Source organism: Hyla sarda, chromosome 1 (genome assembly GCF_029499605.1).
Source record: "Hyla sarda isolate aHylSar1 chromosome 1, aHylSar1.hap1, whole genome shotgun sequence".
NCBI classification, from domain to species: Eukaryota; Metazoa; Chordata; class Amphibia; order Anura; family Hylidae; genus Hyla; species Hyla sarda.
This window is the reverse complement of record NC_079189.1, coordinates 607,076,495-607,103,328: the sequence shown is the minus strand read 5'-3', so window position 1 is coordinate 607,103,328 and position 26,834 is coordinate 607,076,495. Positions and strand designations below refer to the sequence as shown.

Sequence of the window (26,834 nt, the reverse complement as noted above, 5' to 3'; positions counted from 1 at the left end):
CATGTATTATAGTATTATAGTGTATACATGTATTATAGTATATACATGTATTATAGTGTTATAGTATATACATGTATTATAGTATATACATGTATTATAGTGTATATGTCAGAGGACGGTGACTGTAGGTGTCTATGTGGATAAGAAGATGTATGGACACCGACAATAACAGGACAAAATACATTAAATGTCTGTATTATAGTATATACATGTATTATAGTATTATAGTATATACATGTATTATAGTATTATAGTATATACATGTATTATAGTATTATAGGATATACATGTATTATAGTATTATAGGATATACATGTATTATAGTGTTATAGCATATATATGTATTATAGTATTATAGTATATACATGTATTATAGTATTATAGTATATACATGTATTATAGTATTATAGTATATACATGCATTATAGTATATACATGTATTATAGTATTATAGTATATACATGTATTATAGTATTATAGTATATAAATGTATTATAGTATTATAGTATATACATGTATTATAGTATTATAGTATATACATGTATTATAATATTATAGCATATACATGTATTATAGTATTATAGCATATACATGTATTATAGTATTATAGTATATACATGTATTATAGTATTATAGGATATACATGTATTATAGTATTATAGGATATACATGTATTATAGTGTTATAGCATATATATGTATTATAGTATTATAGTATATACATGTATTATAGTATTATAGTATATACATGTATTATAGTATTATAGTATATACATGCATTATAGTATATACATGTATTATAGTATTATAGTATATACATGCATTATAGTATTATAGTATATACATGTATTATAGTATTATAGTATATACATGTATTATAGTATTATAGTATATACATGTATTATAGTATATACATGTATTATAGTATTATAGTATATAAATGTATTATAGTATTATAGTATATACATGTATTATAGTATATACATGTATTATAGTATTATAGTATATACATGTATTATAATATTATAGTATATACATGTATTATAGTATTATAGTATATACATGTATTATAATATTATAGTATATACATGTATTATAGTATTATAGTATATACATGTATTATAATATTATAGTATATACATGTATTATAGTATTATAGTATATACATGTATTATAGTATATACATGTATTATAGTATATAAATGTATTATAGTATTATAGTATATACATGTATTATAGTATTATAGTATATACATGTATTATAGTATTATAGTATATACATGTATTATAGTATTATAGTATATACATGTATTATAGTATTATAGTATATAACTGTATTATAGTATTATAGTATATACATGTATTATAGTATTATAGTATATACATGTATTATAGTATTATAGTATATACATGTATTATAGTGTATATGTCAGAGGACGGTGACTGTAGGTGTCTATGTGGATAAGAAGATGTATGGACACCGACAATAACAGGACAAAATACACTAAATGTCTGTATTATAGTATATACATGTATTATAGTATTATAGTATATACATGTATTATAGTATTATAGTATATACATGTATTATAGTATTATAGTATATACATGTATTATAGTATTATAGTATATACATGTATAATAGTATTATAGTATATACATGTATTATAGTATTATAGCATATACATGTATTATAGTATTATAGTATATACATGTATTATAGTATTATAGTATATACATGTATTATAGTATTATAGTATATACATGTATTATAGTATTATAGTATATACATGTATTATAGTATTATAGTATATACATGTATTATAGTATTATAGTATATACATGTATAATAGTATTATAGTATATACATGTATTATAGTATTATAGCATATACATGTATTATAGTATTATAGTATATACATGTATTATAGTATTATAGTATATACATGTATTATAGTATTATAGTATATACATGTATTATAGTATTATAGTATATACATGTATTATAGTATATACATGTATTATAGTATATACATGTATTATATTATTATAGTATATACATGTATTATAGTATATACATGTATTATAGTATTATAGTATATACATGTATTATAGTATATACATGTATTATAGTGTATATGTCAGAGGACGGTGACTGTAGGTGTCTATGTGGATAAGAAGATGTATGGACACCGACAATAACAGGACAAAATACACTAAATGTCTGTATTATAGTATATACATGTATAATAGTATTATAGTATATACATGTATTATAGTATTATAGCATATACATGTATTATAGTATATACATGTATTAATGTATATACATGTATTATAGTATTATAGTATATACATGTATTATAGTATTATAGCATATACATGTATTATAGTATTATAGTATATACATGTATTATAGTATTATAGTATATACATGTATTATAGTATTATAGTATATACATGTATTATAGTATATACATGTATTATAGTATTATAGTATATACATGTATTATAGTATTATAGTATATACATGTATTATAGTATTATAGTATATACATGTATTATAGTATTATAGTATATACATGTATTATAGTATTATAGTATATACATGTATTATAGTATATACATGTATTATATTATTATAGTATATACATGTATTATAGTATATACATGTATTATAGTATATAAATCTATTATAGTATATAAATGTATTATAGTATTATAGTATATACATGTATTATAGTATTATAGTATATACATGTATTATAGTATATACACGTATTATAGTATTATAGTATATACATGTATTATAGTATTATAGTATATACATGTATTATAGTATTATAGTGTATACATGTATTATAGTATATACATGTATTATAGTGTATATGTCAGAGGACGGTGACTGTAGGTGTCTATGTGGATAAGAAGATGTATGGACACCGACAATAACAGGACAAAATACACTAAATGTCTGTATTATAGTATATACATGTATTATAGTATTATAGTATATACATGTATTATAGTATTATAGTATATACATGTATTATAGTATTATAGCATATACATGTATTATAGTATTATAGTATATACATGTATTATAGTATTATAGTATATACATGTATTATAGTATTATAGTATATACATGTATTATAGTATTATAGTATATACATGTATTATAGTATATACATGTATTATAGTATTATAGTATATACATGTATTATAGTATTATAGTATATACATGTATTATATTATTATAGTATATACATGTATTATAGTATTATAGTATATACATGTATTATAGTATTATAGTATATACATGTATTATAGTATTATAGCATATACATGTATTATAGTATTATAGCATATACATGTATTATAGTATTATAGTATATACATGTATTATAGTATATACATGTATTATAGTATTATAGTATATACATGTATTATAGTATTATAGTATATACATGTATTATAGTATTATAGCATATACATGTATTATAGTATTATAGTATATACATGTATTATAGTATTATAGTATATACATGTATTATAGTATTATAGTATATACATGTATTATAGTATTATAGTATATACATGTATTATAGTATTATAGTATATACATGTATTATAGCATATACATGTATTATAGTATTATAGCATATACATGTATTATAGTATTATAGCATATACATGTATTATAGTATTATAGCATATACATTTATTATAATATTATAGCATATACATGTATTATAGTATTATAGCATATACATTTATTATAATATTATAGCATATACATGTATTATAGTATTATAGTATATACATGTATTATAGTATTATAGTGTATACATGTATTATAGTATTATAGCATATACATGTATTATAGTATTATAGCATATACATGTATTATAGTATTATAGTATATACATGTATTATAGTATTATAGTATATACATGTATTATAATATTATAGCATATACATGTATCATAGAAAACAAAAGTTGGATTCAAAATGTCCGACTTCAAAATGGCCGCCATGGTCACCACCCATCTTGAAAAGTTTCCCCCCACACATATATTAACGTGCCACAAACAGGAAGTTAATATCACCAACCATTCCCATTTTATTAAGGTGTATCCATATAAATGGGCCACCTTGTATGATGAGGAAGCCGCCAAGCAATGAAATGACATGACTACTTACACCCCATGGCAGAATGACCCAACCAGTAAAATTCTAAATAATCTGCAATCTCTATTACACAGATATGTTTCCAAAGGTATATTATAAAAAAAGAATGCAGAGTTTGCAAATTGATACCTGACTGTCCCAAGCCAGCCAAATGGTACCATTTACCCAAGGTGCACAAGTCACCGAGCCAACCCCCCAGTCGCCCCATTGTTGCGGGAGTCGGCTCAGTGACCGAACACCTATCGCATTACTTAGATTGGCTTTTACATCCTTTATTGCCAGCTATACCAGCATACATAAAGGACACAAGTCATTTATTGCAAACTCTTGATACTTTGAATTGGCAGGAAGGTTGGAGTTTATGCTCTGTTGATGTGGTCAGCCTGTACACCCGCATCCCGCAGGATGCAGGTGTGCAGGCTGTAAGAGATATATTGGTAAGAACAAATAATATTGAATTTGTCTAAAATGTATTTTGTCCAACAGCACTTTTAAGTTTAAGGAACAATGGTACAAACAGGACACCGGTGTCCTGTACATTTGCAAACTTATTTCTTGCAGCTTTTGAGGACAAATATATCTACAGTACTCCGGAATCCATATCTCGAGCACATCAAAACCTATATCCATTTTGTGGACGACATACTGTTAGTATGGTCAGGATCACAGAGCCAAATTTTGGACTTTGTGGAATACTTGAATAACAAAAATAAATTGAATATGTCGTTCACACAACAGTATGGTGGAGAAGAGCTCGAATTCTTAGACGTAAGAATAAAAGTAGAGAATAAACAAGTAGTCAGTGAAGGATATAGAAAGGACTAGTGAAGGATGTAGAAAGGACTATCGCCAAAAACACCTTATTGCACTTCAAAAGTTCCCACCCATTAGCCGTAAAAAAAGGAATACCATATGGACAGTTCGTCCATTTAAAACGAAATAATACTAGAGAAGATAAATATCATGCCCAAGCAGACGATTTGGAAAAAAGATTAAAGGAAAGAGGCTACCCAGAAAAACTAATAAAAATAGGTAGAGAGAAAGCAAATAAGAGGGATAGAAAAGCCTTATTAATCCCAAAAGAAAAAAAGAAAGAGGTTAATATACATAAAAGAAGATTTGCCTTTACATTTGATAACTATCCCATCAACAAGCGATCAGACGTAATTGGTATATCATTGAAGCTGATGAAAATGTAGAACAAATTGCTGAAAATAAACCCCTTGTAGCATATAGAAAAAATCGTACTATAGGAGACACACTCAAAACTAACAGTAAAAAGAGTTACAAGAAACATAATTCCACATGGTTAAAAGATTTAACCCCAGTTGGGAACTACGCATGCAGGAACTGTAATTTTTGTAGGTTTAATCTTGGTGCTAAAACATTAAGAATGGGACACACTAATATGGTAGTGCAAGACCTAATTAAATGCAAAACGAAAAATGTGGTATATGTAATATATTGCCCCTGTGCATTTTTCTACATAGGCAAAACTATAAGGCAATTATGCACCCGTATTAAGGAACATTTTTATTCATTCCGTTCTGTAAAAGGGGCTCCTCGCCTTATTGCACATGTGGAGGAAATGCACAGAGACAATCCTGATGTCCTGAGATTTGCAGGGATCGAAAGAGTGGCTGCAAAACACGGCATTCGGACAGATAAATATCTGTTACAAAGAGAAACACAGTGGGTTATCGAAACTGAAGCAACGGGTCCATTAGGACTTAATGACAGAATCGATATATCAGTGTGCTTCTAAAAATTCTCAGGATGTAGAATATTATATGGTATTCAAGTAGGTTGTATATTGACCGAACTCAAGTTCTCCTACCTGCTACGTTTTTAAGCACGTGGTGTCCCCGTCCAATGGTGAAGGGTTATCTGATCATCACATCTGTATATAATCCAGGATCTATCCCATGAAGTCTGAGGCCAGAGGAAGCACTAAGTCAGTGCAAAACACCGGCTGCTGTCGCCTTACTGTACCCCCCCCCCCCCACCGTGTCCCTCCCCTACTTGTGTTATCATTGCATGTGAGTATGCCACAATAAAAGAAGAACATTGAAAACCTGGTGAGTTGCCGACAGCTTTCTTTTCTTATCCACGTCTACAAGTATCTGCATTCATTATCTGTTAGAGCAACACCTACTTCTACCTCAAGAGCTTCCATTACCCCATAACCTATTGCCATATAGGTAGATCACTCAACAGTGCCGACCACCTGCATTTCCGAATCACTATCACTAAACTGACTGGTGAAACGCATGTTATGGGGGTTGGCATTTTAGTATGACACAAATTCTTCAAACACCTCCTGAGTCCCCGCCCATACCACAAATATGTCATCTATGAACCGCACATATAAACGTATCTAAACAAAAATTTATAAAAAAAACTAATCCAAACAAAAAAAAATACAAATAACAGTTGTTTCTCCAAATCTTCTAGGAAAATATTAGCGAAAGTTGACGCGACCGTGGTCCCCGTCGCGGTCCCTGATCGCTGCCAGTACCATCGCCCATCGAACATAAATGCGTTATGACTCAGGACAAAGGAGAAAGTGGTATGGTACACTTGTATATAGATACATTGCATGAAAAGCACAGACTATACTCTATTGGTCGACTATATAAATGGTTAGTTGCCATCTAAGTTTAAATGTGTGAATTTGTCATTGTTAATAAAGTTGTTTTGTATACAGGTGTATTTAAGGGATGGAGCCTAGTCATGTGACAGGGCTGTGAAAAAGCTATTGTTATAGCAAAATTGTCACCTGTTTTCCACACCTGCCAATAAAGCCGTTACAGACTGGACGTGTGCTGCAGCATCTGTTTCTTCATTTCGCATTTTTTATTTTTCCGCATACGAGGCTATACATTTTTTGAGCTGTGGTCGGTAGTTTTTATCGGTACAATTTTTGTTTTGTTGGGACTTTTTGATCGCTTTTTATTATTTTTATAATATATCAAGTGACCAAAAATGCACAATTTTGGACTTTGGTATTTTTTACGTGTACGCCATCGACCGTGCGGTTTAGCTAATGGGAAAAGGGGGTGATTTAAACTTTTAATAAAGGAGGGGGTAATTACCACATATGATTATTTTTATTATTTATTACATTATTTTATTTAAAAAATGGGAAAAGGGGGGGTGATTTAAACTTTTAATAAAGGAGGGGGTAATTACATACATAACAATGATCAGTGTTATCGGTGCTCTGCTGCTTCAGCCTGCTCAGGTCAGGACCCTCCTGTTGTTCAGTAAGCGAATCGGGACATCGAGATTAGGTCACAATAGTCCCGATCAGCTCTGCTAACCTGCTGGGATACTTTTGGTTTAGTTTTAGACGCTGCAATCAACTTTGATCATGGCGTCTAAAGGGTTAATGCCAGGCATCAGCCGGATCGGCTGTGCCCAGTATTAACCCTGGGTCCCTGCTGCTGATAGCAGTCGGGACCCACAGCGTTTAAAGCGTTCTCTGGTCTTGAGAACGGTTTAAACCCCGATAACAGGACCAGGGTGTACAGGTACGCCCTGAGTCCTTAAGGATGCATCCCCAAGGTGTTAAATTAGAAAAGGGGGGGGGGGTGACTAAACTTTTATTAGGGAAGGGGTTAATTCACTTTTATTAACATTTTATTTACACTATTTTTAGTCCCCATAGGAGACTATTACATGCAATCATTAGAAGGCATATACTGAACAATGTTGCTCCATAGCATAGCATTGATCAATGTTATCGGTGCTCCATTGCTCCAGCCTGCCATGCCAAGTTTTCACCAACTTTTTCCTTTTGTCATCACCAGTTTTGAATGTTTATTATTTTTAACTCTATTATAAGCATCTTCTAATAATGTTTTCGGATATCCCAAGGCAAAAATAAGGAGATTTTTTATGCTCACCGTAAAATCTCTTTCTCGAAGGATCCATTGGGGGACACAGACCATGGGTGTATGCTGCTGTCACTAGGAGGCTTGACACTATGGCAACCAGAAAAGTTGCCTCCTCCCAGCAGGATATATCCGCCTCCAGGCCCTGAGGTAATCAGTTTTAGTCCCAGAGCAATAGGAGAAGACCGACAGGTCAAGAGAAAACCACAAACTGTCCGAGCAATCAGAAGAAAAGCAACTGAACACACCTTCGGACAGATAACTGAAATAGGAACACCAGACAAAAAGGGTAGGAGCTGTGTCTCCCAACGGATCCTTTGAGAAAGAGTTTTTACGGTAAGCATAAAAAATCTCCTTCGGCTCCATTGGGGGACACAGACCATGGGACGTACCAAAGCCGTCCCTTGGGTTGGTAAGGAATCAGACAGGTGGACGGTTTGACCACCGCCAGCTGCAACGTCTTACAGCCCAGAGTAGCATCTGGGATCTTCCTCTTGCAGCAGTAAGCTCCCGAAATAGCAGACCGGATCCACCGAAAAAAATGGTGGCCGCAGAAGCAGGTTGTCCTGTACGACAACCTTCCGGAGAAACAAACACAGGGGGTCACACTGCCGAAAGGAATGAGAGACTGAGAGATAAGTCTGAACAGCCCTCACCACAACCAGGTTGTGGGAAAAAACGCTTCCAGGGATGAGTAGGGACCGGACAAAAGGACGGTAAGACGGTCTCCTCATTGAGATGAAAAAGTCAAAACCATCTCAGGTAAAAAGGACAGACCTGGACGGAAAACAACTTGTCCTGGTATACAACCAGGAAGGGAGAATGGCAGGAGAGAGCTGCCAGCTCTGACGCCCTCCGAAGAGAGGTAAGAGCAATAAGGAATGCCACCTTCCGGGGAAGGAGGCGAAGAGAAATGTCCCTGAGAAGATAAAAAGGGGGAGCCTTGCAGAGCACCTAAGACCAAGAGTAAGTCCCAAGGGAAAGAAGGGGACTGAGAAGGAGGGCAAGTTGTGCCACTCCCTGAACCAGGTTCGGACATGATAATTGAACGCCAGGGGACGTTGAAAATAGAATGGAAACGGGCCGAACCTTTGACCCTTAAGGGAGCTGAAAAGCCAACCCTTGGGCCAGCCCCGACTGGAAAGGGAAAGGGGTCAGAAGGGAAAACTACGACCGGAGAAACAAGGGCTGAGTTTCACACCAACGAAAAGAAGACCGCCAGGTATGGAGGCAAATCTTGCAGAGGAAGGCCTGTGAGCCCTCAGCATGGTGGCTGGGTCACGAAAGAGGAAAGCTTTGTTGTTGCGGGACAAGCAGTGGTCCACGCCAGGAGCACCCCCGGGGTTGCAGATCACTGTAAACACCCCCCGGATGTGGGGACCACTCGCCTTGGATGACTGAGGACCGGCCGAGAAGACCACAGCCCAGGAACGGCCGGAATGCAGATAGCAGAGATAGCCGGAAACCTGAGTTCCGCCCAGAAGGGAATTTCCCAAGAAACAAGCAAGGAAAGAATTGCCCTAGGCCCCAACATGTTGAAGGGGAAAAGGGCTCTAGGGGGACCAAGGCCCAGACCGGCCGGTCCCTGAAAATACCTCCCCAGCCTCACAGAAAACTTCCCTAGAATCACGGACGCCAGCACCGAACGGAGACTCCATTCGGGATGGGAAGGCAGAAGATGCTGGCTGAGATACACGAGAAACAAGATTGGGCGAACAGAAACGCCTTTCTTGGGGACCACAAAGAGGTTGGAATGAACCTCAAAAAACATTCCCCTGAAGGAACCGGGACAATTACTCCGGGGACAAAAAGGAGCTGGAGCGTGCTCCGAACTGCCTTCGCAAGAGATGGGAATCGGAGGGTCCAGGAAAGATAAAGGCAATCCCAAGGAAGGGAAGAAAATTCGATCCTGTATCCATTGACTACCACATCCCTGACCCAGGGATCCTGAATGTGCGTGGTCCAGGCATCCTGGAAGAGTAAGAGGCGACCAACCACCCGAGAAAGGTGGGCGGGTAGCGGCGACCCTCCAGGCCGAGGAAGGCCTACGGTTGCCTGATGGGGCCGGCAAATGGCCGGAACGGATAGCCGACCTCCGGGAGGGACGGGTCCAGAAGGAGGAAGCCCTCTTCCCATGAAGGTGCCTGGCTGGACCTTTTGGTGGTATCAAAGGTCCGCAGAACCGGAAGGCGGAGGATTTCCGACAGAAAGTGGTTCTGTGAGCCTTATCCAGAGGTAATAAGGAACTCTTATCCGCCCATCGCCTCACTTCCTGAAGGCGGTGTCGGAATTCCATGCTTTAAGCGACATGGTGGCTACCAGGTAGCTTGTGGCAAAGGCAGCACAGCGGCTGCGCATGAAAGCAAAACACAGAAAATCTCCAGCTGAGAAGCATCGGAGAGCTAGATTAAATAAATCCTCTGGAAGGATCTTGAAGACTACCCTGGCGGAGTTGGGAGACCATACTGAAAGGGCTTTTGACACCCAGGCAGAAGCAAAAGCAGGAAGAACCTACTGTCTCAAAGGCAAAGTTTGCCAAAGTCTCCACCTTCATGTCCGCTGGATCCTTGAAGGCAGCCGCATCAGCCAACGGCCGAGAGTCGCCTTAGAGAGGCGGGAGACCGGCGGATCCACAGTTGGAGAGGAGGTCCGCTGAGCAATGAGGGCCTTGGCGAAGGGATACCGCGCTTGAACCTTCTTTGTGTCCTGAAACTTCTTGTCAGGTTGCCTCCAGACGTATACCAGCAGGGCGTAAAATTCAGCGTGAGAGCTGAAAGTCTTGGGTGCCGGTCGGGCACGAATGAAGGAGACTTCTGGAGCCACGTCCGAAGTTCCTGGGTCCTTTAGATGGAAGGTGTCTCTTATGGCCGAAACCAATGAGTACACCCCATCAGGCATCTCCGTGCGGTCCTCCGAGTCGGAGGCGGAATCAGAAACCTCATCCACAAGTTCTCCAGGTGAATGGGAACAAGGTGAGGCAGCCCTGGAAGAGGTCGGGCACGATGATAGGAAACTTCTGGACCACGTCCAAAGTTCCTGGGTCCTTTAGCTGGAAAGTGTCTCTTATGGCCGAAAACCAATGAGTACAGCACATCAGGCATATCCGTGTGGTCCTCTGAGTCGGAGGCCGAATCAGAACCTCATCCACAAGTTTTTCAGGTGAATGGGAACGAGGTGAGGTAGCCCTGGAGGTTGGACACGATGAAAAGAGCACGTCCAAAGTGCCTGGATCCTCTAGATGGAAGGCTTCTCTTATGGCCGAAACCAATGAGTGCTCCATGTCCGACATATCCGTGCAGTCCTCTGAATCAGAGGCCGAATCGAAAACTTTACCCCCAAGTTCTCCAGGTGAAGAACGTGAGAGGGGGTCTTGGAAGTGGTCGACTGACCTGGTACACGGTCTGGAGAGCCAGAGCGGCGACCCCGGAAGCGTCCTCCGGAGGAGAGACGCCTTGGACAAGTTGGAGTAGCGGCTAGCCCTATGAGGGGAGCGACCATGCCTACCAGAAGACCCAGGGGATGAGTAAGAGAACATGCCCTCATTATGCCTGCAAGAGCAATAGAATAGGGAGAATGTGAGTGGGACCCTCCGGAGGGCCAGCGTAGAGGACCACTCCAAGGCTGTAGCCAAGCCGGGGAGGGGATAGTAAGGGGAGCAGTGGTGCAGGCGGAAGAAGTTAATTCCGCAGAACCGGGCATGGTAGAATTGCAGCCCCTGTAAGAATAATAGGAGACCATGGCCCTTGCCATTTGTCTAGAAGGAAAGACAATTCCGGGCTCGTCCATATCCAAAAGGAACTGCACACCCAGAAACAACCTTGTCCTGTTTTTTTTTTTGTAAACAGGACTGCCCAGGCTTGAACTCGCGGTTCTTGTATTGGCACCACATTCATTCACTCCTCTCCTTCCGCTCTGTGCTATTTGGGAAACCACTGTGTATAAGTGTGTCCCCAGTGAAGTAGCAGTTGTGAGAACGCTGAACAGCTGAGGAGAGTGAGAGAGAGTGAAGGAAACAGAACGCTTAGCCAATGAGAAGAGAGGGGCCGGACCTGGGCCCTGGCTGGTCTGGCCAAGCTTCTCATTGGCCTTTAAAAAACCTCCTCTGCGCGCGCAAGCGCTGATAGGCAGAGAAAAAGACTGGCCGCATGATAGCATAGAGATTCCCGCTGCCATGAGTGGGCGGGGCTGAAACCCGACCAGAGCCCACGGCCAAAGATAAGAAAATGGCCGGCTATAATGGCGTCCTCGCCACACATATAGTAAAAACACCGCCGGCAGCCTGCAGCTGCTGACAGGAGAGCAGGGCTGAGTTCCGGCGTGATATGGCCGGAGATAGGGGCCGCGCTCAGCTCACTGAGGGCGCAGGAGGAGTCGGCAGTGTTCCGCTGCCGAAACGAAAGTAAATGCCCGAGCAGTGACGGCATCTGTGGAAAGGCGCCGGGGCTACAACATCCCTAGAGAAGGGAGGCTTAAACTCAGTTGAACCACTGATTTTTATGCAGTCCCCCACTGAGTAAAAATCCTCATTACCTCCCGCCTGAAAGGGTTCCCCACATGTCCGGGAAATAATAATAAAGAGGAGTGGGCTGAAGTAGGGGGCCTCCAGAATCCTAGAGCCTGCAAGAAAAGGGAGAAAAATAGTCACCTTGTGTCTGAAGAACTTACCTCATGAAGTCTTCAGCCAGCTTTGCCACCTACATCATGCCAGGCTACCATGTGCGAGCGAGGCGAGCATGGAGGTAGGGGGACCAGGACCCATGAGGTACAACCCTAGGCGCTGACCGTTGGCGAGAGGGGGTTGACAGCATATATATATACGCAATGTCTGTGCCCCCTCAATCGCAATGGGGAAAGAGTGAGCCGCAGTTCCTGAGTCCCCACCTGAAAACAGGAAAGAAAACGGAATAAAAAACTAACACATCCCTAAATCTAGGAAAATAATAAAACATAAGACCTGGCCTGAAGAGAACTCCAGACCATGTCCACCTCCTTAAGACACTAAGCTAAAACTGATTCCCTCAGGGCCTGGAAGCGGGTATATCCTGCTGGGAGGAGCAGACTTTTCTGGTTGCCATAGTGTCAAGCCTCCTAGTGACAACAGCATACACACATGGTCTGTGTCCCCCAATGGAGCCGATAGAGAAATTGTATTTAAGCTTCCAGACAAATAATGCACCTTGTTCCCACAGGGACTAAATAAAACGGATAAAATTGTCCGATAGCAATATTATGCTTTTTTTATGCTTTATCTTATATATATGTTTGTATTTGTGTGTGTGTGTGTGTGTAATTACACATAAATATATATATATATATATATATATATATTTTACATGTGTGTACATGTCTAGTTGTACTGTAGTACAGATAATTATATTAGTTTTAGGTATTTTTGCTGTACAAAGGGTTAAAGGGGTACCCCGCCCCTAGCATCTTATACCCTATTCAAAGGAAAGGGGATTAGATGTCAGATTGCGGGGCTCCCGCCGCTGCAGCACCCCTCTATCATTACTGCACAGAGCAAACTCGCTCTGTGCGTAATAACAGGCAATACAGGGGCTGGAGCATCGTTACATCATGGCTCCGCCCCCTCGTGACGTCACAGCCTGCCCCCTCATCACAAGTCTATGGGAGGGGGCGTGGGGGCCTACACGTCCCCTCCCATAGACCTGCATTAAGGGGGCGGGCCGCGACATCATGAGGGGGCGGAGTTGTAACATCACGATGCTCCGGTCCCCGTATCGCCGTTCATTATGCACATAGCGAGTTTGATCTGTGCAGTAATGATAGTGGGGTGCTGCAGCCGAGATCCTGGGGGTCCCCAGCAATGGGACCACGGCAATCAGACATCTTATCTCCTATCCTTTGGATAGGGGATAAGATGCTAGGGGCGGAGTACCCCTTTAAATATAGGGTTAAGCTGTAGCCATTTAAACACCTTTGTAACACCTGTGAAGCAGTCATTCAAGGAATACTCTGCGCCTAGACATCATATCTACTATCCAAAGGATAGTGGATAAGATGTCTGATCGCAGGGGTCCTGCAGCTGGGATCCCCGCAATCTCTGTTAGTACCCAGCATTCATTTAGAATGCTGGGAGCAGGCGGCGGGGGTCATGATGTCACGCCACGACCCCACCACCCCTTCTATAGACTTGTATTGAGGGGGTGTGACGTGACATCACAAGGGGGTGTGGCTGTGACATTACGACCCCCACCGCCCGGTCCAAGCGTTCGGAACAACATTAGCAACATTAGACGTACCCCTTTAACCCCTTAACCACCACGGATGTATATTTACGTCCGTGGCCGGCTCCCACAAAATAATGCGGGGTCACGCGTTGACACCGCGTCATATCGGGTTGGTCCCGGCATGTAATGGGAAGCCGGGACCCGGGGCTAATAGCTTGCGGTGCCGCGCGCTATTAACCCTTTAGACGCGACGTTCAAAGTTGAACACCGCGTCTAAAATGAAAGTAAAAGCTTCCCGGCTCAGTGGGGCTGATCTGGACCATCGCAGTGAAAATGCGGTGTCCCGATCAGCCGGGACGCGAGCGGAGGGTCACTCACCTTCCTCCGGCGCGTCCGATCGGCGATTGATTGCTCCAAGCTTGAGATTCAGGCTTGAGCAATCGACCACTGATAACACTGATCAATGCAAAGCTATGGCAGTGCTGGCAATCAGTGTATGCAATGTTATAGCCCCCTATGGGAGCTATAACATTGCAAAAAATAAAGTGTAAAAAAATAAAGTTAATGAATGTGATTTAACCCTTTCCCTAATAAAAGTACAATTCACCCCCTTTTCCCATTTAAAAAAACAAACATGTAAATAAAAATAAATATAAACATATGTGGTATCTCCGCGTGCGTAAATGTCCGAACTATAAAAAAAATATCATTAATTAAGCCGCAGGGTCAATGGCGTACGCGCAAAAAAATTCCAAAGTCCAAATTAGTGTATTTTTGGTCACTTTTTATATCATGAAAAAATTAATAAAAAGCAATCAAAAAGTCAGATCAATACAAAAATGGTACCGATAAAAACTTCAGATCATGGAGCATAAAATGAGTCCTCATGCTGTCCCATATGCAGAAAAGTAAATAAGTTATAGGGGTCAGAAGATGACAATTTTAAACGTATACATTTTCCAGAAGTACCAAAAAAAAATCACACCTATATAAGTAGGGTATCATTTTAACCGTATGGACCTACGAAATATAGATAAGGTGTCATTTTTACCAAAAAATTTACTGGGTAGAAATGGAAGCCCCCAAAAGTTACAAAATGGCGTTTTTTCTTCAATTTCGTCGCACAATTATTTTTTTTTCCGTTTCGCCGTAGATTTTTGGGTAAAATGACTGATGTCACTGCAAAGTAGAATTGGAGGCACAAAAAATAAGCCATAATATGGACTTTTAGGTGCAAAATTGAAAGAGTTATGATTTTTAAAAGGTGAGGAGGAAAATATGAAAGTGTAAAAACGAAAAAATCCGTGGTCCTTAAGGGGTTAAGGTGGGAAACTCGTTGCATGATGGTGTAATAGAGAAGTATATCCTACTGTGAGGGTTCGGTCAGTGCTGTTGTCTTATTAAGTACAGTTCTTAGTTTTCCTATTATCTGGGGCAGAAAGGCTGCAGAAGGGCCCTTGTTACATCCAAACACAATCTCACCATTGTTGTGTACTGTGCACAACTACCTGTGGTAAGAGATATTGTATTTATTCTGTCTTGGATATTATACACCATGGAGCGATATTCATTCATCTTCTATGGTACGCCATGACAGCCGGGCCAACAATTGTCTATAAATGTTCCCCAACACCTATAGGACTTTTTATAATGTGTAAAGTTCTTCCATCAGAATAATGTCCTAGAAGCCAGAAGATAGAAGTGATTTTGTGTCTCTAATCTGGTCATGTCCTGGAATTCTTCATCACTGGAATAAGTCCCTTCTCTCTGAGGTGTTTGGGTCTCCAGTAGCAGCTCCCCATGGATTATGCCTGTTGGGTCTTCTCCATGAGGAGCAGTGAATATCACAACCATATATCACACTCTTTTCCTACCATGTAAACTATAGTGATGACATCGCTGGATCGGTGACTACGTTCTAAAAGAAAACTTTTATTAATAATTGGGAACAAGTTTGGAGATGCAGTATATGATATATGTATAAATGTCACATATCCTATGTACATGGTTAATATATAGATGTCTTATCTGCATCATTTATTGCTCTGAATCAGCTTCTGCCCTGCGTGACTTTTTTTGATGTTGAACAAGACTTGATTTCTGAGTAAAACATTTCCCACATTGTGAACATGAAAATGGCTTCTCTCCTATGTGACCTTTTTGATGTTGAATAAGATTTGATTTATTAGAAAAACATTTTCCACATTCTGAACATGAAAATGGCTTCTCTCCTGTGTGAGTTCTTTTATGTTTAACAAGATCATATTTCTGAATAAAACATCTCTCACATTCCGAACATGAAAATGGCTTCTCTCCTGAGTGAATTCTTTGATGTTTAACAAGAGATGGTTTCACAGTAAAACATTTCCCACATTCTGAACATGAAAATGGCTTCTCTCCTGTGTGAATTTTTTGATGTTGAATAAGATTTGATTTCTGGGTAAAACATTTCCCACATTCTGAACATGAAAATAGCTTCTCTCCTGTGTGAATTTTTTGATGTTCGACAAGACTTGATTTCTGAGTAAAACATTTCCCACATTCAGCACATGAAAATGGCTTCTCTCCTGTGTGAATTTTTTGATGTTCAACAAGACTTGATTTCTGAGTAAAACATTTCCCACATTCTGCACATGATAATGTCTTCCTCATATTTTGCTGTGATGAATCAGATGATAGGACTGTTTTTAAAGGATGAGATGACAGATCTTGGCTGTGAACAGCTGAGGGTGTATCTGGGATAATGGAATGTTCTTCATATGTATCTTGTGTGATATCATCATCTGCTTTATAATCTGAAGATATAAGATTCTCCTCTGATCTCCTGGTACAGTCATCTGCCAAGAATGAAACATATTTTATTTTTAAGTAATAACCTTAACCCATGAATGACCAGCATTTTCATTTTTGTCCCTTCTCGCTTTATAAGAATCATAACTTTTATTTTTTTTATCTATAGGGCCATGTGAGGGTTTGTTTTTTGCGGGGCCAATTGTACTTTGTAACGATACCATTCATATCACCATAAAATATACTGTGAAACAAATAAAATGGAGAAGAATAACATTTGGCAAATTTGAGGGTGGTTTCATTTTATGCCATTTACTGGGCAGTGAAATTGACATGTTATCTTTATTTATCAGGCCTGTGCGTTCACAAGAATACACAATTTTTATTGTTTTTGACAAGTTTTAGCACTTTTAAAATTAAGAAACCTAAATCAAAATTGCTTTAACTAGCCACATTCTGACCCCTGTAACTTTTTTAGGTTTTGGTTTATGGAGCTGTGTTAGAACGAATTTTTTGCATCATGATCTGTAGTATTTATCCCTATTTGTTCACATTTTATTCCGTTTTTTTCTGGGCTATGATGTGACCAAAAAAACTGTTTTGTATCTGTTTTATATTTATACCATTCTCTATGTATCTTCATTAAAGTTATAATAGCTCGGATAATTATGCATGTGGTGTTACCAAATATATTTATTTTCGTTTATATTTCTTTTAGTTTGGGGGGGGGGGGTGAAAATGTCCGGTGATGTGCCATATTTAGTGTTTTGACAGGAAATGTGTTTGCTGACTCCGTCCCTGTTCGGGGATCGGAGAACAGAAACTGTCACCTCCGCCCGTAAGCGCTGAAAGGCAGTGTGAACCGCGGGCGTTGCAGAGCTTCTGTTCTCCGATCCCCGAATGGGACAGACGGGGGAACAGAAGCTATGCAGCACCCGCGGCTCACAAATCATTTATTTTCTGACGTGGGGAAAATGTACAGCCCTGCGGCTCACAGTTAACCCCTTCCTCGAGACATCGCTTTTGTGGAGGGGTGGGGCAGGTCACATATGATTAGTTCCCTGATGTGGGGACAGCACGCTGCAGCTGACCATTCATTCCCCGATGTGGGGACAGGGCGCTTGTAGGGTCAGAAGAAGAGCAGTGCCCGTGGGTCACATATGATTAGCATATTCTCCCCCCGCAGCACGACCCGCACGTCAGATCCCCATAGCAGGGAATAAGTAACATGGTAGCCACAGCACTGCTAAGATAATTTGCCCTGCGGACGTAGGCCTGACAGCGGGAAGAAAAATCCTTTTGCTGACAATCACGATTCTGGCAGCCCCAGCACTTCTGCTATCACAGCAGGCAACATCTTCCTGCTGTGGAAGCCGAACAAACACTGCAGTGAACAATGTTTGAGCCACCATATATGTGGTCACGTGATACACACAACCCCCCCAGGAACCAATGGTAGCGGGAGGGTGTGTGCGTGTCAGCCAATGGAGCTGTCTCTGGCCAGCAAACACATTCCATGGCAAAACACAAAATATGGCACATCACCGGCAAATGCGTTGAGGCACCGCAAATCACTGTCCCAGGCAGGCCAGCTCTTGGGGTAGGAATGGTCAGCCACACTGTTAAAGGGGTACTCCACTGCAAACATCTTATCCCCTGTCCAAAGGATAGGGGATAAGATATTACATCGTGAGGATCCAACTACTGGGGACCCCCATGATCTCCATGCCGACAGTGGCAGCGCCTGGAAAGCGGAAGCTTGCAGCTTCTGCGTTTGTGATGTCACACCCCGCCACGCCCCCTCCATTCACTTCTATGGGAGGAGGCGTGATGGCTATGTCATAGTTGTCACGCCTCCTCCCACAGAAGTGAATGGATAGGGGTGTAGTGGGCGCATCGCCAGTCATCGGGCACAGAGCAGAGTTCGCTCCATGCTCCAAATTACTGTGTGCCGTGCCTGAGATCACGGGGTTCCATCTTATCACCTATCCTTTAGATAGGGTATAACATGTTTGCAGCGGAGTACTCCTTCAAGAGAACTGCCGTAGGTCATAAAGAGCAAGAGAGGAATACAACTCAGTGATGTGTGCCATCCCCCTCCCTCCCCTCACTGACCCGACTGCTGCACAGAACAGGAGAAAAGTCTGTGTAGGTCACATGGGCAGGGAGGAGCTCAGAGGGAAACACTGCCCGGAATAATGCTGCCTTGCTATTAGCTCCCAGGGCCCCTGCTGTGCCCTCCCCATCTTCCCCTGTGCGCCCCTGCTAGTTACTAATATATGTAATAAATATCCTGGGTTGGAGCGGAGCACAGTCAGGGTCAAATAATTTACAGTGCTGAGCTGGGATGTTTCTGTAACAAGTAGGACAAATGGGGACTCTTCAGGGATGGTGGGACATATGCAGCAGTCCTTCTATCCAATAAGTATATTTCATGTCCATATCCTAACTATAATCTACATCCATATATTTCCTGGGCGTCCTACGGCAGCACACTGATGGGTTAAAGGATTCTCCTTGACCTGGAATAGAAGTACTTATCTAGCAGTAAATACACAGGCCCAGATTTATCAAACTGTGTGAGAGTAAAAGTGGAGTGATTTTCCTACAGCAACCAATCACAGCTCAGATTTCACTTTACCACAGCTTGTTAGCTGAGCTGTGATTGGTTGCTGTGGGAAAATCAATCAAATTTTTCTCTCACACAGTTTGATAAATCTGGGCCACAGAATGCAAGTTAATTAATCAAATTAACCCCATCTGCCCATCAGGCATAAATCACCCAAGAACCAGAACACACGTGTATTGTCTTTTCTTCTCGGAAGAAGAAGGAAGTTACACAGAAGCAAGTATACCTCTATACCTCAGGTTTCTGAGGTCCCTGGAATGAATTGTTATATGGGTGTATACTGGAGGTTACCCTGATTCCTCTGCCCTTATCCTTTGGAAAACAGCTGTATACTGCGGGCTTCCCTAGTCGTTCAGCCAGCGGGGAGCTCATCATGCGTGCTGTGGTGGCATATGATGGTGTAAGGCTTCCCTACAGAACTGAGGGTAACGTACCTCTCCTGGTTCTATTGCGCCCGATGTGTTGGCTGGGATTATGTGTATATCGGTGCGCTCTGGCAGATCAGGTGAGGTGCCCTGCTTTTTTGGCAGGCCGGCGGCATGTTGGCACAACTTCAGTACTCTCTGGCCCGCCTGGAATACCGTCGAGCTGGAAGAAAGGCTTAGGTCATTGCTCTCTTCGAGGAGTCAGATTTTGCACGTTTCTGCGCTTGCTGGCGGGCCGGGTGTATGGGTGTACCATCATGGCTGCCAATGTGCAGCTGTATCCCGCTGACACCTGTCTTGAGCATGCACGAGGGGTGGTCTTGTTATTAAGTGCCTACGCTCGTCCCTAGGCAGCAGGTCTCTCTCACATGGAAGATGTAAGTGGATCGCTCAGTAGTCCCTTGAGGTAATTCTGCCTTTTCTTCCCTTATGTCGGCTCTTCCATTTTTTTTTTCCTTTTTAGATGTCCTACTCAGGAAGGAAGAGGTCTAGGAAGTCTAGATGTGTCAGATGCCAGCAACTGCTTCCAGATGATTGGGATCAGGATGTTTGTAACCTATGCATTACTCCACTGCAGCCTAATGCTCAAATGGAACCCAGTCCTTCCTTGGTTGGTTAAAAGATGACTTATGCTCCACCTTCACTGAGATGAAAGTTTCCTTCAAGGAGGAAAAGTGCAATATCTCCCATAAAGATGTGTCTCCTAAATCAGAGGCAGGCAGCAATGAGTTTGAAGAAGGAGAAATCTTGGAGGATGTATATCTCCTCAAAAAATATAAAGTGCAGAATTTACTGCAGGTGGTCTTGGAGTGTCCAATAAATTGGAAAAAGATCAGCTTTTCTACTTTCCTCCTTCTCAAGATAGAATGTTACTTGCACATCCGATGCTTAAAGAATGGTATCAAAATGACTGGTCCAAACCGGAGTAAAGAAACCGACTCGGGCGCTAGGTTTCGCTCCACTTGTAAGGCTACTTTCACACTATGAGTATTCATCTGTTATTAAACATCCGTTTTCTGTGTATAAACGGATGTATAATAACGGATGAAATAACGGGCATATTCATCCATTAATGTCACGATGCCGGCTGGCAGGTAGTGGATCCTCTGTGCCAGAGAGGGATTGGCGAGGACCGCGCTAGTGGACCGGTTCTAAGTCACTACTGGTTTTCACCAGAGCCCGCCGCAAAGCGGGATGGTCTTGCTGCGGCGGTAGTGACCAGGTCGTATCCACTAGCAATGGGTCACCTCTCTGACTGCTGATGATAGGCGAGGTACAAGGGAGTAGACAGAAGCAAGGTCGGACGTAGCAGAAGGTCGGGGGCAGGCGGCAAGGTTCGTAGTCAGGGTGGATAGCAGAAGTTCTGGTACACAGGCTTTAGACACACAATACGCTTTCACTAGGCACAAGGGCAACAAGATCCGGCAAGGGAGTGCATGGGAGGAGGTTAGATATAGTCAGGGACCAGGTGGAAGCTAATTAAGCAAATTGGGCCAGGCACCAATCATTGGTGCACTGGCCCTTTAAGTCTCAGGGAGCTGGCGCGCGCGCCCTAGAGAGCGGAGCCGCGCGCGCCAGCACATGACAGCAGGGGACGGGAACGGGTAAGTGACCTGGGATGCGATTCGCGAGCGGGCGCGTCCCGCTGTGCGAATCGCGTCCCCAACGGCCATGACAGTGCAGCGCTCCCGGTCAGCGGGACCGACCGGGGAGCTGCAGGGAGAAAGACGCCGTGAGCGCTCCGGGGAGGAGCGGGGACCCGGAGCGCTAGGCGTAACAGTACCCCCCCCCCCTTAGGTCTCCCCTTTTTTTTGTCCGGTGACTGCCTCCCCTGGGATGAGGACACCGGGAAGGAATGGATGGTTTCCTCAATGGCAGGCAGTACAGCAGGAGTAGGAATGGGGAGGGAGGGCAGAGGGTGAAGCTTGGCACGGGGCAGGGAGACACAAGGACGGGAGCCATGAGGGGACACAGAGGCTTGCCTGAAGGGACTGGGAGGGGGGGAGAGGCATTTTCTGTGGCAGGCAGAGTCCCTAACGACTTTAGGGGGACCGGATACAGGAGAAACCACAGGGTCACGGCAGGGAGTACTGGGAACTGGTTTAAGGCAGTCCTTGGAACAAGAGGGACCCCAACTCTTGATCCCCCCAGTGGACCAGTCCAGGGTTGGGGAATGGTGTAGAAGCCAGGGTAGTCCAAGGAGAACTTCGGAAGTGCAATTGGGAAGGACAAAAAATTCAATTTTCTCGTGATGAGGTCCGATGCACATTAGGAGGGGCTCCGTGCGGTAACGCACGGTGCAATCCAACCTGGCTCCGTTGACCGCGGAAATGTGGAGTGGCTTGACAAGACGGGTCACCGGAATGCGGAATTTATTCACCAAGGACTCCCGAATAAAATTCCCAGAAGCACCAGAGTCCAGGCAGGCCACGGCTGAGAGGGAAGAGCTGGCAGAAGTAGAAATCCGTACAGGCACCGTGAGACGTGGAGAAGCCGACTTAGCATCCAGAGACGCCACACCCACGAGAGCTGGGTGCGAGCGTGCGTTTCCCAGACGTGGAGGACGGATAGGGCAATCCACCAAAAAATGTTCGGTACTGGCACAGTACAGACAAAGATTCTCTTCCTTACGGCGATTCCTCTCTTCCAGGGTCAGGCGAGACCGATCCACTTGCATGGCTTCCTCGGCGGGAGGCCTAGGCGCAGATTGCAGTGGAGACTGTGGGAGAGGTGTCCAGAGATCTAAGTCTTTTTCCTGGCGGAGCTCTTGATGTCTCTCAGAAAAACGCATGTCAATGCGAGTGGCTAGATGAATGAGTTCATGTAGATTAGCAGGAGTTTCTCGTGCGGCCAGAACATCTTTAATGTTGCTGGATAGGCCTTTTTTAAAGGTCGCGCAGAGGGCCTCATTATTCCAGGAAAGTTCAGAAGCAAGAGTACGGAATTGTATGGCGTACTCGCCAACGGAAGAATTACCCTGGACCAGGTTCAGCAGGGCAGTCTCAGCAGAAGAGGCTCGGGCAGGTTCCTCAAAGACACTTCGAATTTCCGAGAAGAAGGAGTGTACAGAGGCAGTGACGGGGTCATTGCGGTCCCAGAGCGGTGTGGCCCATGACAGAGCTTTTCCAGACAGAAGGCTGACTACGAAAGCCACCTTAGACCTTTCAGTAGGAAACTGGTCCGACATCATCTCCAAGTGCAGAGAACATTGCGAAAGGAAGCCACGGCAAAACTTAGAGTCCCCATTAAATTTGTCCGGCAAGGACAGGCGGAGGCTAGGAGTGGCCACTCGCTGCGGAAGGGGTGCAGGAGCTGGCGGAGGAGATGATTGCTGCTGAAGTTGCGACTGAAGTTGCTGCACAATGGTGAATACTTCCGACAGCTGGTGGGTTAGATGGGCGATCTGTCGGGATTGCTGGGCGACCACCGTGGTGATATCAGAGATATAAGGCAGAGGGACGTCAGCGGGATCCATGGCCGGATCTACTGTCACGATGCCGGCTGGCAGGTAGTGGATCCTCTGTGCCAGAGAGGGATTGGCGAGGACCGCGCTAGTGGACCGGTTCTAAGTCACTACTGGTTTTCACCAGAGCCCGTCGCAAAGCGGGATGGTCTTGCTGCGGCGGTAGTGACCAGGTCGTATCCACTAGCAACGGGTCACCTCTCTGACTGCTGATGATAGGCGAGGTACAAGGGAGTAGACAGAAGCAAGGTCGGACGTAGCAGAAGGTCGGGGGCAGGCGGCAAGGTTCGTAGTCAGGGTGGATAGCAGAAGTTCTGGTACACAGGCTTTAGACACACAATACGCTTTCACTAGGCACAAGGGCAACAAGATCCGGCAAGGGAGTGCATGGGAGGAGGTTAGATATAGTCAGGGACCAGGTGGAAGCTAATTAAGCAAATTGGGCCAGGCACCAATCATTGGTGCACTGGCCCTTTAAGTCTCAGGGAGCTGGCGCGCGCGCGCCCTAGAGAGCGGAGCCGCGCGCGCCAGCACATGACAGCAGGGGACGGGAACGGGTAAGTGACCTGGGATGCGATTCGCGAGCGGGCACGTCCCGCTGTGCGAATCGCGTCCCCAACGGCCATGACAGTGCAGCGCTCCCGGTCAGCGGGACCGACCGGGGAGCTGCAGGGAGAAAGACGCCGTGAGCGCTCCGGGGAGGAGCGGGGACCCGGAGCGCTAGGCGTAACAATTAAGACCCGTTATAACATCCGTCATGTATGGTCGTTTTAACACCTCTGCCTACAGACTCCCACAGCCGGGACTACTACTCCCATCATGGAAGATACTTGTTTCTATGGTGGGAGTAGTAGTTCCCCGGCTGCTGCAAAGTGCACAGCGGGGACATGTCAGTCTATTCCCCACTGCTCATCTCCGTCGGGTACAGAGATGAGCAGTGGGAAATAGACTGACATGTCCCCGCTGTGTGCTCTGATTGCGCTTGGAGCAGGGCCGCAGCGGGGACATGTCGGGCGGCGGTGGGGAACATATGAAAAAATAAAGCAGTGCACAGGGGGGACAGGTCAGGTACCGGGGGCGTCAGGGACAGGTCCCTCCATTGTCCGCTGCTCCTCTCAGTCGGATACGGAAATGAGCAGCAGGGAATGGAATGACATGACCCTGCTGAGCACTGTGACAGCGCTAAAAGATGGGAATGTGATTATACAGTAAGGAACACTTAAGTTTAAAAACCCAGCCGGGAGCCCTGAATGGCTCATCCGTATCGGCTCCAAGCAGGGAATTTAACAATGAAAGTAAAATACATTGTACATCGCATGGGAGTGAAGCATGCCGCCCACTCCATTGTACATCGCACGGGAGTGGAGCATGCCGCCCACTCCCCTGTTTAATAACTTCTAATCGCATTGGGTCTCAAAAGTTTTTTCTCATCCCTTGTACTACAACCCCCATGATGGAACAGAGTCTGTTCCATGATGGGGGTTGTAGTACAAACACTAATGTAGCCTCCCCAGAAATCGTCAGACTCCTGCAGCCGGGGAATTACGACTCCCATCATGGAAACAAGTATGGTCGTTAATTTACCCGTTTCTTGTGATGGAAAAAAAATTAGCGCATGTGCGGTTTTTTTTCCCGTCACAAATAACGTCCGTTTTTCATGACGGGCTATAACGGGTCATAACGCATAATCAAATAATCCCATAGACTTTAATGGGATTTTGTAACGGCCGTTTAACATCCGTTTTCAAGGCTTTTCTAACGGAATTTTATAACGGGACTTTTAACAGAGCAACTTTATAGTGTTAAAAGGGCCTAAGCTCTCACCTACAGCTTTGAGGAATGGGAAAACCCTACAAAGGTGGATTCAGCAGCAGCTCAGCTAGCAAGATAGCTGGTCTTCCTATCCGATGAATCTACCATGCTGTCAGATCCCACAGAAAGAAAAGCTTATACATTGTGTAAAAAGACCTACTTGGCAGCATCATCAGCCTCCTAGTCGGTGGCAAGTGCCCTGCGTATCTGGCTGTCTGAGTTATTACAGGATATTAAAGACGATATTCCATGAAAAGAATTGTTGGAGAATCTCTCAACTTTAAAGGGTATTTTTTTTTATTTGACTATGCTACAGGGGCTGTAGAGTTAGTGTAGTTCTTAATATAGTGTCTGTACCTGTGTGTGACGGTTTTCTCACAATTCTTCTGTCATTTTCACCCCAATATTTATTTTTACCAGCATACAAAATGACTGTTGTCTCAGATTTTTCCCAGGTTGCAATGTGGCCAAGACCTGACTCACTAGTCAGCTGATGACAGGGAGCCTGTCTGCTTCAATGGGTGGAGGGATCGCTTGGTGGGAGAGAGATCAATCTGCAACTAATGCAACAGCTGGAGGCACCCTGATTGAAAACCTCAGGTCTTTTGAATCGATGCAGCTCATTTATGTTTCAATGGGTGGAGGGATCATTTGGTGGGAGAGAGATCAATCTGCAACTAATGCAACAGCTGTAGGTACCCTTTTTGAAAACCACAGGTCTTTTGAATGAATGCAGCTCTTTTATGTTTCAATGGGTGGGGTGGCTGATGTGTGGGAGGGAGAAAAATGGAATTGTGGGATTTGTAGGCAAAAGAAGAAAAGTCAAAAAGGAAATGCCAGTTAACAAAAAGCTGGCCACAGCGTTATGGTAATCTCACAACATAGCCATTTAGCCCCAAGACAATCGCAGATCCTTCCTAAGCATGTCCATTACTGTCTGCCAGGTACATACTAAAATTACATTATGGTGGAGAACCCCTTTAAATTCTGCCTCAGCATTCCCCACTGGACATGATAAGTTATCCTCCAGAGCACTTGTCCTATCCAATGCCACCAGAAGATCATTATGGATTTAAAAAGTAACTAATTGACTACGTTCTAAAAGAAAACTTTTATTAACAGTTTGCAGATGCAGTATATGATATATGTATAAATGTCAGATATCCTATGTACATGGTTAATATAATAATGTGTTAGTCAATATAGTGGAAGCAAAGAAGCCTGGCACTAGTAGTATAAGCTGGAGACGTCTGTATATGTTCCTGTATATTATGGAAAAGGCGTAGGAAGTAATGTGCCTGCTGCGGGTGGTGCTCACACTGTGCGGTATAGTCCAAATGGCAATGGCATAAAAAGACAAATGAATAGGAGCAACTCACCCAAGACCCGAGAGGTAGTAGCAAAATCTTACTTTATTGCATATCGTGCAGACATA

General features: G+C 42.8%; 1 protein-coding gene across 2 annotated transcripts in view; it reads right to left on the bottom strand.

Moving 5' to 3' along the window:
* LOC130296708 (zinc finger protein 260-like) overlaps window positions 1-26,834 on the bottom strand; it is a 473,195-nt gene that overhangs the window by 39,625 nt on the left and 406,736 nt on the right. Inside the window, exon 1 of one of the 2 annotated variants that reach the window (XM_056548568.1) lies at window positions 25,757-25,852. The exons of the other annotated variant lie outside the window; for it this stretch is intronic. The gene's annotated coding sequence lies outside the window, so the exon portion shown is untranslated. Of the gene's footprint in view, window positions 1-25,756; window positions 25,853-26,834 lie in introns of those variants that run through there. 2 annotated transcript variants of the gene reach the window in all.